Source organism: Polypterus senegalus, chromosome 8, assembly GCF_016835505.1.
Source record: "Polypterus senegalus isolate Bchr_013 chromosome 8, ASM1683550v1, whole genome shotgun sequence".
Taxonomy (NCBI): domain Eukaryota; kingdom Metazoa; phylum Chordata; class Cladistia; order Polypteriformes; family Polypteridae; genus Polypterus; species Polypterus senegalus.
In genome coordinates this window covers 115591977-115607947 of record NC_053161.1, presented here as the reverse complement: position 1 = coordinate 115607947, position 15971 = coordinate 115591977, and positions in this window count along the sequence as shown.

Here is a 15971-nt window from a genome sequence, read left to right as displayed (position 1 = left end):
GTTGTATTCTGAAGCTAATTTTTTCGAAATTGTGACATATAACTTTCCATTAAGCACAAAGCATAATACAGGGAATGATCCAGTTTATTCTAGGTTGTGTAAACAGTAGGGGGCGCCACCAAGCCACCAAATCCCAGACACACACAAATCAACACAACACTGGGTGTGAATTTAAGGATTTTTAACTCAGAAAGCTCAATACATTTGCAATTACTGTCATTATACAGCCTTTTAAGATCTTTCTTCTTCTCTCCTCCATGAGTGCAGCCCACTGCCTCCCAGCTCTGACTTGTCTATGTATGGCAGCAGGCTCCTTTTTATGCTGGGACTGAGAGTACTTCCAATGAAGTTATTTGGCCAGTTAAAAGCATTGAGGTCATCCCCCCCAGCAGCACCCTCTGTTGTCTGTCTGGGACCCCTACAGGGCTGCCCTTCTGGACACCAATTCCCATGCAGCCCTGCGGGTGTTCAAACTACGACTCTATATGAGGGACACTGCCACCTGTTATAGTGGGAGATGAACTATCCTCTTTTGCTTCGGGCATCCCACTAATCCTTCCATTTTGGCATCCTGGCCAGGTAAGGGATCCATCTCCATCCTGGCAGGGTGCCCATCCATCCTGTGGGGCATCTACAGTTGTCACACAAACATCTTAAAGGCTCTGGTGGTGGTAATTACTCACCAATCCACAGGGTGGCATTATATTTGAACACCTCTTGCCTTCCTCTCTCTACAGACCAGATAAATGACAACCTCATCACCTCTGCTGTCACTTTCAGTGTCCATCCACCTTAACTCACCTCTTCATGCCTGACTAGCATTTAACCAGAAGTGTCGCCATCTTGGAGAGACTAATCTGAGACTTGCATCCTTAGTAACCTTTTTTTTAATTTCTTTTTTTACTGAAATTGTTTTGGCTTTATAATATACAGGGTGATGGTGTCACCCCAAATCTTTTTCTTGTCCTCTTTTACAAGGTGTAAGTGTAGATGAGGACACAAACCAAATGATTCATGAATCTAACAAGCTGAATTGAAACTCTCTAATAGAGGAGTGTGGATGCATCGCCTAAAAAAAAGGTAACGGCAGGATTAAATTAAGTACAGTGAAATATTCTGGTCTTTTGTGGCTTATTATGTTGTGTTTTCCTGTTTTATAATAAGACACTTGTTTAAAGAACAAACCCCTTTTGGCTATTACTGGTATTCTTGCTTGTGTTAAAAAGGGTGCCACAGCTACTTGAGGGCAACATATGACAAATGAGATAAGTCTAATTCATCCAGAAAATGCCTTAGTGCTACCCAATTCTATTCAAATTTAGAATATAAATACATAAAGAATAAATACTTAATGTTATTTATATCAGTATGATAGTCAACACTATGAAAACAAACAAAATTACTGCTTAAGGAAACTTGTACTGCTTAAGGAACCTTGTTGGAAAACATTCCCAAAATATCTGAAACCCTTTTTTTTGACTGTTTACAGTTCCACACATAATGATATGAACGCCAAGGTGGGTTCATGAATGATTTCACGAAGAGCGACTTGATCATTTACTTTAGCTTATCTCACTTTGGCAGAATCCCACTGTTAAAGTCTTTATCTTTAGTTTACAATATATTGCAACACAGAAGAGTCTTAATTAAATTATGCAGTTCACATTACTAAAAAACCTCTTATTTATTTTCTAATTTTCTAAGTGATGAATATTAAACACAGTTGCAGTGGTGTGAACATTAAAGCAGCTTTCTCTTAAATGCAAAGAAATGCACATTGAATTAAGAATATGCTCTCTATGTATTTATATTTACTAGTGGCTATGACTGTGAGATGGACACACATCCAATCAAGAAACTGGTCCTACTCTTGCTACCAGTATATAATGACTTTTATGTTTATCTGATTTGTTTTATACTTATTACTTATACTTACTGGTCTGCCTAGCTGTTTAAATTCATATTTAAAGGTGTTAATTATTCCAGATACAGTGGAACCTCGGTTTACGAGTAACTTGGTTTACGAGTGTTTTGCAAGACGAGCAAAAATTTTTAATAAATTTTGACTTGATAAATGAGCGATGTCTTGCAATACGAGTAGTATGGATACACATTGTCTGCTGAGCGTCATGTGATCACAACTGAGCTGATGGTTCTTCTCTCTCTCTCCTTATCTCGCTCACTCGCTCGCCCAGCGCGTCTCTCTCTCTCTCCTTATCTCGCTCGCTCACCCAGCGCGTCTCTCTCTCTCTCTCTCTGGCAATCGTCTCCTATTCTCCGTCTGAGTCTGTTTGCCTCACTCATATAGTCAACATCTGTTTACTACAGCATTGTGACTGTGTGTGTGTGCGCTGTGAAGTGCGAGTTCCCATCTTGCTCCCCAAAACACGAAGCTGAGTCTCAGTACTTTAACACCAGCTTTATTCAGCTTGAAACAGCAACAGCGCTGTTATTTATTGTACCGGGATCTTTATAAGGTTCCTTGTATGACCCATTGACGACACGCGCTTATAGCATGTCTGCGATCTTTTTGGATGCGCTTATACGGCGAACTGCTACAGCGCTGGGAGACTGCGATTGCTTTGGGTCGCTCTTCCGCGTATTGTCCCGTTGGGTGGAATCCCACATGAGTTTAGAAACTCACACCAGCCATAATTCTTTTTAAAGGTAAAGTGCAGGTTAATTTGTTTTATGTATTTTTACTTTATATTTTGTATTAATCATTTTTATGTGAAAAGTTTTGGGTTGTGGAACGAATCATCTGAGTTTCCATTATTTCTTATGGGGAAATTCGCTTTGATATACGAGTGCTTTGGATTGGGAGCACGTTTCCAGAACGAATTATGCTTGCAAACCGAGGTTCCACTGTATATTATAGTCGCAAGCTGGACAGGGGTGAGAACTAGATTATAATGTACTTCCTGGACGGAATGCATCTACCTGGCCTGGACAGCAGGTTGATAAGTCCTCAGTAAAAGTGCTTTAAAATCAGAGACTGCTGCAGAATTCTGCCACTGTGGTCCCGGGCCCTGTAGAGACTCCTAAAAAATATAAAATGGTATGATACAGGAAGAACTTCCTGAACTAGGAGGACAGGGGTGCTTGCCTCCTCAATGGATAAGCTGGGTGTTTTTAGAGGTGCCGAAGCACCAGACTGTTGTTTCAAGTAAGACTGGCAGGTAGAAATAGGCTACCCTCTATTTATGTAGATGGCCAGAAGAATTTAAGAAGTCCCAAGGAGGCCTGGCCTTAGTTGTTTTGTTATGTCCTGTGTAGAGTGTTTTCTCCTTCTGTTCACCCTTGCTGATATAGTTTTACAATCAATACCACACCAAGTCCTCCTCCTGTCCAAATATCCACATCTTAGAAAATGTACAAAAACGTGGTTATGCAAATACATATTCACACTGTAACAAATGTTTAGTATTTCTGTCACCACATTTGTTCTAAAGGAATACTCCACCTAAAAATGATATACTTTTTTATATGTTACGTAACCTAGTTTGTTTGTATTGGCAGCCGAGAATTATTTATAATCTGACATTTTCATGGAGAAAAAAGTTAACTAAGATTCAAATTAAACAGAACTAAATGGTGACCAACTATGGACAGTTGCAAACAATGTGAAATATGTTCATGGAAATAAGAAAAAAAAAACTTTTCAGGTATCTCATGTTGCATAATGCACATGTCTGGTTTCCATTCACATGCTCAGAGAGTGCAAAATGCATGAAATTTTTGCTGAAATACTATTGAAAAGGAAAGGCACATTCCTACAACACAAAGAGTTTCAATTGAAGACAGGATTCTTGACCAATGATTGAGGAGGAGAGGCAGATCTTCAATTCAAATGTAGTGGATTGCAGAAATGTGCCTTTCCTGTTGGTCTGTTATGATAAGTTTTAATAGTATTAACAGTATTTTAGCAAACAATGCATGCATTTTGCACATTCTTAGAATACAAACATGGTAGAGCCTTACTGAAAAAGAAAATGATAATGCAGAAAAACAAACAATATTACAATTGTTGAAAATGAAACTTAAAGTTGAAACTGATGTTTTTAATGTTTTAAAGAATTTCTGATGCTTCAAAATCTCTTATAGTAAAAGGAGGAAATAAAAAAACAAAACAGAACTTAAAAAATCTAACAAAGTTAGTCAAACACTACAGTAAGCGAGGAGTGTAATTGTAAAGTTGTCCCCAATTAACAAATTAGAAGCAGTAGAAAATGAAATAATACAAAATACTGAACTAAAGCAATTACTAATAAGAAAATTGAGGACAGTACAAATAATAAGTGAAATGTGCAAATAAAAAGGAAAAGATACGAAAAAGATACAAAAAAAGCCTAATCTTAACATGTGCATTTTCATAGTTTTTCAAGTTTTTTTTATTCTAGACACATTTCACCGTATTTCTTGAAAAGGAAGGCTTTAAATGCAGTATAATATTGAAATAAAAGAATTCTGTTTTGTAATTTGATGAGTCAATTTACTATACATCAGCAATTACAATACTGTAATTCCCAGGTTCCACAAATATTCTGCACAACAGGTTCTGCTCAGTGGTTGGTAACTTGTTAAAACATTCAGGCATTCAGGTACAGAAAGGGAAAGAAAAGTTTTGTCACATTATGCCAGCTTTGACAGTTTTACTTTTAGACAGATGAAAGACAAAACTGAAACTGAATCACTAAATGGAACTTGCAGATTTCCCTCTTATTGAAATGATAGTTTTAAGACATATACTGTATATATTAGCCCATAAGTAGAAAGTTAAATAGGATGTACATGTACAGTATAAAGGAAAAACAGAATTATCAATACACACAGAAAATATAAAAAAGATCAACACAAGAATGACAGAATTCTGAAGGTAGGAAACCTCAATAATAATTCTAGTGATTATATTGAACTCACTTGCAGATAGAAGGAAAAAACTGAGAATCCAGTCAGGATGACCTTCATGTTTAGTCACTGTACATGTTATAAAACAAAAATAAAAAATAACAGATAACCTAATGGAGTCAAATAGATAGATAGATAGATAGATAGATTTCATTTGTCCCCAGGGCCGAATGTGGATACATACAATATGAATTAAATACTATTAATGGTACAATAGTCAAAGTTTTATCTTAGAGGGAGAATGACTATGGTGAATTCCCAATCGAAAAGCATACAAATATTAAAATATTTATCCGTTGATTAAAGTCTGTCGCAGCAGCCACGAGCAAATTGGTATCCTCTGTCAATATACCAGTGTGCAGTAGCACAGTGCGACCACAAGCACACAGTGTTATCAAGGTAATTTAGAGCTGCCAATTTAACAACTACATGACTTTGCAGTATGGCAGAGCATTAGAGCACCAACTTAAAAAATACAGTTAATTTAAGTCTAATGTAATTGCAGAATTACTTATTGCATTTTATTTGAAAAAATATGTAGACATGTTTTTAATCTAATAGGAACTAGACATTTTTGTACAAATTTCCTAATTCATTCTTTTTCCTATATATCATTAGATTGTTTCAGAGCTATTATCATCTTATTGACTTCATCTGTACACAATTTTTTATTAACTTACTTGAAATTGTAAAACACGTACATTTTTTTGTGGTGTTTAATTCTGACTGGCAAGTTGAATTAAGTACAACAGAGGAAACATGCAAGCTCCATATAGACATTGTCTGGCCAAGAACTGAGCCCTTGCCCCTGGGGCTATAAAATATCATTTTAAACACTGCAACTTAAAAAATTTAGCCTTATTGTTGTTTAGCAAATGTATTCAGAAGAAAACTGTATAGCATCCATTTGGCTCTGTGGAGTGGTCTCACCATAGCCTTTTATTCCCCTCTAAACAATGAATATATACAGTAGTTTAAAGATTTCCTAAATTATGATCAATAAGTACACTCTCTAATGGCATGAAGTATGCATTTTTCATTATGTCATTGCACTACTTAAAGGAATGCCTTGTTGTCTCGAACGAGTAATACTGTGCAATATCCAGAACTGTCAAACATATGGACACTAGGAGCACATACTGTATAAATCCTGAACGTGAGGGTTGATTTTTTTGTCTCTTTTACTGCTATACCTCTCCAATGATACGGCACCTGATTAAATGTAAAATCACCACGGAGCACCACGCTAGATTACAAATAATTCCTTTAGTTATTGCTATTACAATAAAATGATATGTAGAATCTTAACAAACTAGAACAAACTATCAAGCACTGCACTGCAGGCAAAAAAAAAAGAACGGGGAGCACTCCCAGTTTCCTTTGGGATTTTTTTTTTTTTCAAACTCTTGCATGGGAAAAAAGAAATGATGTCCGCTTGTTAATGTACACCATAATGTACATTTATCGGAAACTGTAATTGGAAACACTTTAATTGAAAAAATAATGGTATATTAACTTTCTCTCACTTAGCACACCAATTTAACCGAAAACTCACCCTGTGGACTGACAGGTAAACTTTGCCACTAATCAGAGTTTTCTTTTTGTTTTGCCTAGGAACCAACCTTTCCATATACTGTTACTTGTTGAAACCCCTTTGAATGTGAGCACGTCTTCTCTAATTTTGCATGACACCACATTTAATTCTGCGTGTCACCTCTTTTGAATGTGTGCGTTACCTCAAGTGTGTGCGTCAACTTGTTTAATTGTGCGCGTCACACCTTTACATTTTTCGTCAATTGCCCTTTGGGGCCACCATAACAACCTGATGGAAACATTAGTCACCAGAAAAAAATAGGACAATATGAATTTAAGACAATAATTATTCAACTTCAGTAAAACTATCACTCAGATGTCAGCTAAGAGGTCTGTCTGGAAAATATCCAGCCATGTATGCCACCTTGACAGGATCCAGCAATCAAGCATTTGTTTTGTGAAGGAGTTTTTCTTTCTTAAAAGAATTTTTTGTTTTTATGGATTTTCTGGTTTCTTTGACTTATGTTGCTTCTATCTCTGGTTTTCTCTTACAAATTTTTAATCTGGACATGTTTGCTTCAGGAATATTTTTCTTGCTCATTTTGTGGATTTTCTTGTATCTTTTATTTTTTGTTAATAAATCTTCTATTTATGAACATTTTTAGGGTAGAAGCCAGGAAGCAATATTAGCAATCTGTCTGAGTTGAGGTGAGTCTCTTCTGGGCAGGTCCTGGCTGCCTTTATAGATCTTTTGGAGGCCTCTCATCTTTACACCATATTTGGAACTTCAGATCACAGCACACTGAAATATGGTTTTATAAGAAAATCAGCCTCTAGTGTATTATATGTAAGCGGAGAACTTGTCCAGTTCTTCTGCAGGCTTTGGCTGTCTAGCTTGCTTTTGTCTCTCCAGGTATTCCCACACAGCCTTTATGATGTTAAGATCAGAGCTTTGCATAGAACACACCAACTGTTGCAGAACTCCTTGTTGTAATTTTTGCAGAATTTGGTTGTTTATGACCATAGCTGTATGTTTATCATCATTTTTTTGCTGCATTATGTAGCTAGGACCAATCCGACACATTTCTTTTGATACTGCGTGATTGATAAAAACATTCTTCTACTTCTCAGCTTTGAGAATTCCATTAATTCTAACTGGACAAGAACTGTAGTCTCAAACCTATAGAGAACCTCAGTTGTGCTTTATTTCGTGTGTTTTCATGTGCTTCAAAAACACAACTATTCACAGAAACCTGATTTCTAAATGACATGTTAACCCTTATTCCATTTGCGGAAATCAGGTTACTGGCTTTTGAGAAACCTAATTTGTATAAGTAGATAGCTATGCAAATAATTCAGAGATGTGGCCATGTAAACCCTTATCCAGGTTACAGTTAAGGCTTTTGTAGTCTGCGCATGTCCATTGTTCTCTGTCAGAATGAGCATGTATTTGCTGTGCACACACTTTAAGAAGCCAATGCTGGAAGCACCTACAATATAATTTTCCAGATGGAGATGTTTGGGCAATTAAATCATTCCTTCTTCTGGCTGCAAAACTCTGACTCTATATTTCAGAAATCGCTAATATTTATGTTGATGAGCTGAACATACAATACTTAGCTCAGCACCACAATCTCCAGAGCAGTATGGGAACACATTAAAAGTAACTTGTGTATGCAGTATGATCACTTTTTAATATTACAAATAACTTAGTGTTTATCTTATTGAAGTAAAAATACCTGCATCATTATTATTATCAAAGCAGCACTGTGTGTAAGGCATGAAGCACACATACCTGCTCCACTGCAGGGCTTAGTCACACAGTCATGCAGAAAAGTTTGCTATATGCAATCCAATAACAGAAACCAATGAATAAAGTGCCAGGTTCACTAACCATATTTGTAAAACACAAGAAAATGATTACAGGCTTTGTTCTTGCTTTTCAATACACACAGGCCAATGATTACTGTATATAATGTGGAAGACGAATGTTCTCTTCGTTCCCTTGTACTAATTCATGTCTGAGAAGTAAGCTTTACAAAACCATGTAATAGCATGCTTTGTTTTAGCAAACAGAAAAATATTTGTGCAAAGGACTCAAGGTCTGAGCATTCTACACATGAGTCTGCCTTATCACGTTTTCCCTTAACTTACATCTGAACGCCATAACAAAAGGGGCCAAGAAATCAAGTTGCATAAGGGGCGTTGAAGGGGCTCAAGGATTGTGTATAATAAAGTGTTGACTGTTACATTTTATAATGATATTAAATCACGCATTCTAGGGGTATAAAACTGGACCCCACCCAACAGACGGGGTTCAGAAGAGCCCTGACACTGTCATGTATATTTGATTGTCTGCTTTTCTGAAAATCTCACCGTGACTCTGAAAATAAAGCTGCTTTATAACCGCACCTGCTGTCTGGTTTGAGTTTTCGTCCACAGTTTTGGCGCCCAACGTGGGGCAGGAGACGGCAGACGGCTCCTCGTGCAGGATCGTCCAGAGGACCGTGGTGGAGCCCAGCTTCGGTAAATGTAGGATTGGCCTGCCTTGGGCGTTTCCTGCGTGGGGAGTCCCTGACCTCCTCCTAGCCGATACGAGGCACGACTGGACGGGCATTTCCAGGCAGGTGGACGGAGTCATGGTTAGTTTGACTGGTGTGCTGGAAGTAATATGAATATAGAAGGGAAAGGAATAAAAAGCATATGCAAAATAAAGAATAAGAAAGCATACTGTATGGAAAATACATAGGAGGGTTCTAGGGGCTCACGGAAAGTGGCTTTGGGACCCTACGGAAAACGGCACAGTGTGAATGTTAGCTAGTCACCCCTGTGGAAAGGATTAGAAAAGGGGCGAGTGGCATGCTCCTATAATAATTTGAGGAACGGGGGTGAAAGAGCGTATTTAGAGAATGTGTGTCTAAATAAACGGGAGGTCGAGTTTTCATCCGCTGTCTGGTCATACTCTTGTTTCAACGGGTTGCTAAGGTGACGGAGACAATACCCTGGCAGACTGACGCATACAAACCGTCTGATGAAGTGATCTGGGTAAAAACCTCCATATCCCGGACTCCATGGGGCGTATTGATGTAGGATTCTGCTGATGCAAATAAACGGACACGAAGTCACCTCAAGCTGTAATCCGGGAATAGGAGAGGATGGCGGGTGGAATGGGGTTTATCGAGGGCTGAGTCACTTTCTGCTGAGATTCTGCCACTCACTATGGGAAAAACAATCAGCAAGCCAGTCAAACAGTCCCCCAAGAGTCCTAAAAACCTAATGTTAGAAGGATTATTTTCGGGGGATCGCCAGGCTCCTAGTGCGCTGTCGGGATCGAAAGGCGGGTCCCCTAGAAAGCTCATTCAAAAGAAGACAGGATTAGATTTAAAAACATGTAGGAAGTGGAATAAGGACAGTGGAGGTAGATGGCCAGTGGAAGGAATTGGAGATATTAGTGAGATACAGGGGATTAGAAAAATACTGTGCAGAAATACACAGGGTTGTTGTAATGGAGGTCCTTATTGGATGGATACGTATGACAGATGGGAATTGGTTATTAAAGACCCTACATTGGAAGCGGCACAGAAACGGAATGAGCTTTTAGTTGCTGAACTTAAGAATAGAAAGGTAAAAGAAGAGCTGCTTATAGCTTTACAGAAAGTGCAGGCTGATACGGGACCCCAGTCTGAAGGAAGGAGGAAGAGGAGTGATAAAAAAGACCCTTTATATCCCATGCTCTCTTCCCCAACACTTTACCCACAACCCCTTCCACGCCACATTCACTCATTGCCCCAACGGCTCCTGTGGTTACCGATGCCCCAGTTACTGATGATTTCTTTGATGAACAATATCAATGCGACCCCTTCTCACTTACAGATCCTGATGATGAGACTGACGGCCACTTGTTAGGGGCTATGGGAGGCTCTTCTAACTTACATAAAAAGCCCTCCATTTCACAACGTACTAGAAGCAAGACCCTCAGAGATAAGTCCCCTGAAAACCTTACCCCGTTTAAGTCCCCAAAACCTTTAGCACCCACATTTTCATGCCCTTTAATTGAGGTCCCTAACCCCCGACACGATTCCACACAATCCCCAGAAAATGCTTACCCCACTACTGTAATGATACACCGTAACTGGGATATTCAAGAGCTGAAAGACATAGTGTTTTGAATTGCCTGATCGTAAGGTAATCGGTGGGGTGAAGTTTGTGGAACAGATGCAGCAGCTAGATAATATGCACAAACCCAGTGCAGCCGAGTGGACCCAAGTGCTACGCAGAAAGTTGGGCACTACTTGGGCTACTGTCAATCATGGGCAGCATAACGGAGAACAGTGGCAGTGGAATGAGGCATTGCCTCGTGGACAAAATAATGAGGGTCTTTTCCTTGCCAATGGGAACACGTGAAAACTGCAATAGCTGCAAAATATAAAAAGGGCACCGACTGGTGCCTTATTTCAGCTGCCAAACAAAAGAAAGATGAGACGGTAGATGAATGGGCACACCGCATTCAGGACTTGATGACAAACCATTCTGGCTTAGACAGCCCAGACGACCGTGCCAAGGCAGCGGTTCCTCCTTTTGTGTCAGGACTCAGAAGTGATATCCAAAATAAAGTACGCACGTCCTGTATTTGGATGGGAAAGTGCCACTTTTGATGAAGTTAAATAAATAAATAAAAAGACAAACGGAGCATGCTGAACGACAGACTAAACAAAAAGAGTCAGACACTCAGACCAAGTTAATCGCGGCACAAATGAATTATTATGCAGGTGGAGCTGCCACAGGCAGGGATCGAGGACGTGAAGGACGTGGATTTTTCCGAGGACAGGGGCGAAGCCGGGGGAGAGGTCGTGGATTTTTACTCCTAATCCGAATTCTTCGTCTGCTCAGCCGCCTCTCCCCTCAGATCAAGCACCTACACATCTTGCCTGTTACGATGGGACACTTCTGCCACAATTGCCCACATCAGCTTCCTCCCCCGCCTTCCTTACCTGAACCTGAGGATATTCCTTTCACAGGGACCCCAGCCACTCTCTTCAGTTGCCTTTGCTCACTTGCCATGCGGACACAGATCCTTTATTGACTTTGCTGGTAAATGGCACTGAAACTGCTTTTCTAGTCTGCCTCGAACGATACACTGACTGTACTTACTGCTTCTGGACAACCACATGTTTTGCTGGTGTCTAAACCTCTTCGGGTTCAGCTTCATTTCAGTGGTTCCACTTTGATGCACCGGTTTTTATTAAATCAGCTCTGCCCTGTTAATCTGTTAGGAAGGGATCTGATGACTAAGCTCTCCCTCTCTATTTCTCTAACCGAATGAGGGTTTTACTATTCTATTCCTAAATTCCTGTGCCAAACCTCCCCCCACACTAAGCCCTCCTCTGCAGCTCGGACCCTGAACATCTCCTCACACACCATTCTCCTTAAAGCCCTACACTCTTTTCCTTTATATTCTTTTCCCCACTTGCAAGTCCCCAACACCCTCCACTGCACTGCCCAGTACTTCCCTGAAGTGGACACACCTTGGTTAGAATCTTTTCTCTTTTTAGGTACTAGCCCAGAGACCCTCCATATCCCTTGCATTTTTTTTCTCATCCAACAAAGCTGCTGCTCCAGTGCACTCACATATTCACAAAGCGTTTTCTATTTAGGAGATTCAGTTCCCCATGTTTTCTTTAGCCAATTCTAGCACCGTTCACTGAGTTGAAATTGGGGATTGGGTGGAACAATGTTTCGATAGGACGGACTGGCTGCACGTTGTTCCGGGTATTTTTGATACCTCAGATCATTTGATAACTAAAGTTGTGATTTTTAGTATATCGTGCATTGTGCCGTCCTTCCCTTTCTGCTTTTTCATTGCAAACCATCTCTCCCTCTTGGCTTTCCTCACTTCCCGATGCACTGTGGTCCCAGGGGAAAAATGATTATGGAAGGATAGCACACTGTGAGCCACTGGTGATTTACCCAAAATCCTCCTTCCGCCCGCATCGCTCCCAGTATCCTCTATCTCCAGCAGCAGAGGCTGGCATCTCCGTCGTACATTCCGATCTCGTGAAACGTGGAGCAATCATTCAAATTAAACACTGTCCAGTCAACTCCCCCGTTTTACCTGTTTAAAAGGCTGACGGTTCATGGCGTTTTTGTTCAAGATCTTCGACACGATAATTCTGCAGTTTTTCCTAGGGCACCTATTGTTACTAATCCTTCCACTATTCTTTCTACGATACCCTCGTCCGCCTGTTATTTCTCTGTTATTGACCTTGCTAACGCTTATTGTTGTATTCCTTTGCACCCCGACTCTCAATTCTGGTTTGCTTTTACTTTCTAAAACCGCCGTTGGACATGGACCGTTATGCCTCAGGGATATACTGAAGCCCCTTTTGTATTTGGACAAGCTCTTGCTCAAAATTTAAAAGGCTTTTGGCAGGAAAGAGACAGTGTATTGATACAGTATGTGGAATGTTGTGTAGTACTACGGAAGCAGATTGTGCACGGGATACTCAGCAATTGTTATAATTTAGCAGAAAATGGCCTTGCAATCTAAATTGGCTAAAATCTGTGAGCAAACAAACTTAACTTGGCCTGATGCTCTGCCTCTGGCCTTGATGGGATTAAAGGGGAAGAACACATCGGCAGTTAGGGCTGTCACCATTCGAAATTCTGACCGGACGGCCCATGCCAGTTGGCATGGTCATAGGTAATGTTACACTGCCTTATCACGTTTTCCCTTAGCTTACATCTGAACACCATAACAAAAGGGGCCAAGAAATCAAGTTGCATAAGGGGCGTTGAAGAGGCTCAAGGATTGTGTATAATAAACGTGTTGGCTGTTACATTTTATAATGATATTAAATCACGCATTCTAGGTGTATAAAACTGGAACCCACCCAACAGACGGGGTTCAGAAGAGCCCTGACGCTGTCATGTATATTTGATTGTCTGCTTTTCTGAAACTCTTCTCACCGTGACTCTGAAAATAAAACTGCTTTATAACCGCACCTGCTGTCTGGTTTGAGTTTTCGTCCACAATACTCACGTATAAGTCGGGTCTTGAAACCTGAAAAATCGATCATAAAATCAGTCCCCGACGTACGGCCGTTCAAAAATATGACACTTAATTTAAATTTTTTTTACATCTTCTTGCCCCCTTCAGACACATCGAATTTTGTTGCAGCAGCGCAGTTACCAATTTCTTTGACCACTTCAACAACTTTTAATTTAAAACCAGCTTCATATTTTCTTCTGACCAAACGCTCCATCGTAGATAAGGGATCCTCTTATGATAAAAGGGTATGAGGGTGTGAGATACAAAAAACACAAAACAGTGCAAACGTCACTTTAGAATAGTTTGGGTATTACTGTGTGGTAACGTAGGCGCAATACATAGAAAAAAATGTCTGTGTGCTCCGTGGTTACTCTCTCATTTGGGTGTTAGCATATCATAATCTCTTGGACCAATATTGTGAGTTTTCCGGATTCGACTTATACGACCGACATTATAAAATACCAGAAATTATACAGTAAAATCAGTCCCCGACTTATCCACAGGGGAACTTAAATGCGTGTATATACAGTATGTATAATTCTTTTTCACGCAGTTTAAAGATGTCAGAGCATTTTACCAAAGTAGAGCTCCAGACAACTCATCCTTGAAGTACTTTGCTATGGCAAACCTTTTCTTGTCTGGGCTAAAAATGTCAAAATTTGAATTGTGAGTTCAACATCCAGCCATTGCTTAGCACCCTGGTCCTTGTGTTTTTTATGAGTGAGTATCTTGGCTTTGAAGGAATGGCTTTTTAGAAGTAAGTGTTACATGAATACGATTTCTAACAAGACTTCTCCACACTGTAGAATAGTGTATTTGAGTATCAGTTATTTCTGTAAGTTCAGAACTAATAACAGTGTTGAACTTTTTCCAATCTCAAAGAAACATAAGTTTGATGTATGTCTCGTCGGCTGCACTCAGTTTCAGTGGCTGACCACTATATTTCTGGTCCTCAAACTTGCCTGTTTCCTTATACTTCATCAGAAGAGACTGGGTACCACATCGTGACCCAGTAGTTTCTCAATTTGATTCCTTCTACTCCTGTTTTTTGTTTCGGTTTATCAGCTTGGTTCATCATTTTATTCTTTCACTAATCATTAGCATTGGATTGCTATTTTTGGGCTATAGATGTACAAAGCGATCCAGCTTTTATCTGAAAAATTTACTTTTACTTGATCTGCTACTTTATTAAACCAAGTGCTATTCTTCTCTATAATGTTTACATTTTTTGGAAAATGTATATTTCAAAATTGAAATTTGCCCATTCCTACAGACACACTAATGCAGAAGACAAAAGAGCTAATATTAATATAAACATATCTAGGGTGTGTGTAACATTTGCACAGCACTATATTTACTAGTATATACAGTACAATTTAAGTACATACTGTATATAGTAGTACATAGGTACTAGTAGATGGCACATTTTAACAAACAGGGAATACTTGTATACTCATATATTAAAAGACTACTATATATCTTCCAAAATTCTTACAAAATTAAAACTGACAACCATGATTATTTTTACTCCAATGAGCTCCATTTAAAATGGTTAGAAAAGTGGCAACAACAAAACCAGTAGCCATGGCTGCACTTGATTGAATTTCTTAAGGTTTATTGTGCCTGTGTACGCACACATACATACTCAAACACTGAGCACGAAAGTTGCATTGAAAGTGCTGCATTTTTACTGTGACAGCTTTATAGCATTCTTAAATAACATTTTACTGATTCTCATTCTGAAAATGTCACATTTTAACGTATCTCCTTTTATTCTAGAATATCATGAGAATGCTATATTAATGTATTTCTTAGAGGGATGTTTGCCCTTTTTAATAGAAGCAATATATCACAGTGAGCACATTTTCTGCCAGCCTTCCATGATAAAAGTGTATAGCAGTACACCAAATGTCTAATGCAGTAAAACTGCTTAGCCGTCCAATAAATGTTGTGTTTTTTCAATACGGTGTGCATTCTAATCATCAGACTTTCATTTTCTTGGATAAATAACAAGCCTATAATATTTTACGTATATCAAAGCAGGATGATTATAGTAGTAATTATTGAAAGGTTCAACGTGGATAGTTTTCCTGGTACCAACAGCATCAAGAAATAGAGACCTGGGGCTTTCTTAGAACGTATTAAACCAAGAGCCGCTTTTAGTTCTGAATGTGAGATCGGAGAATCCGGTAGAGCATCATAGTTAACTAGATAGGGCCTGCTTATCTAGAAAATAGTGAAGGGAGTATGACAGTTTTTACAGGGAAAGCAAGAAATTTAACATCTTATTAAAGAAAGAAACACCCTCTATCAGGACAAATTAGAAATCAGGCAGGAGAAAAGTTGTTCATTGTATCTTTTAATTACTCCTTGGCAAAATGCCTTAGAGGGCATATTCTTCAAAAGCAGTCCATTATAACCTGGTCAGAATAATCAAGGAATAGAGGTTAATTTTATAAACTATTGAATTTACATACAGTGT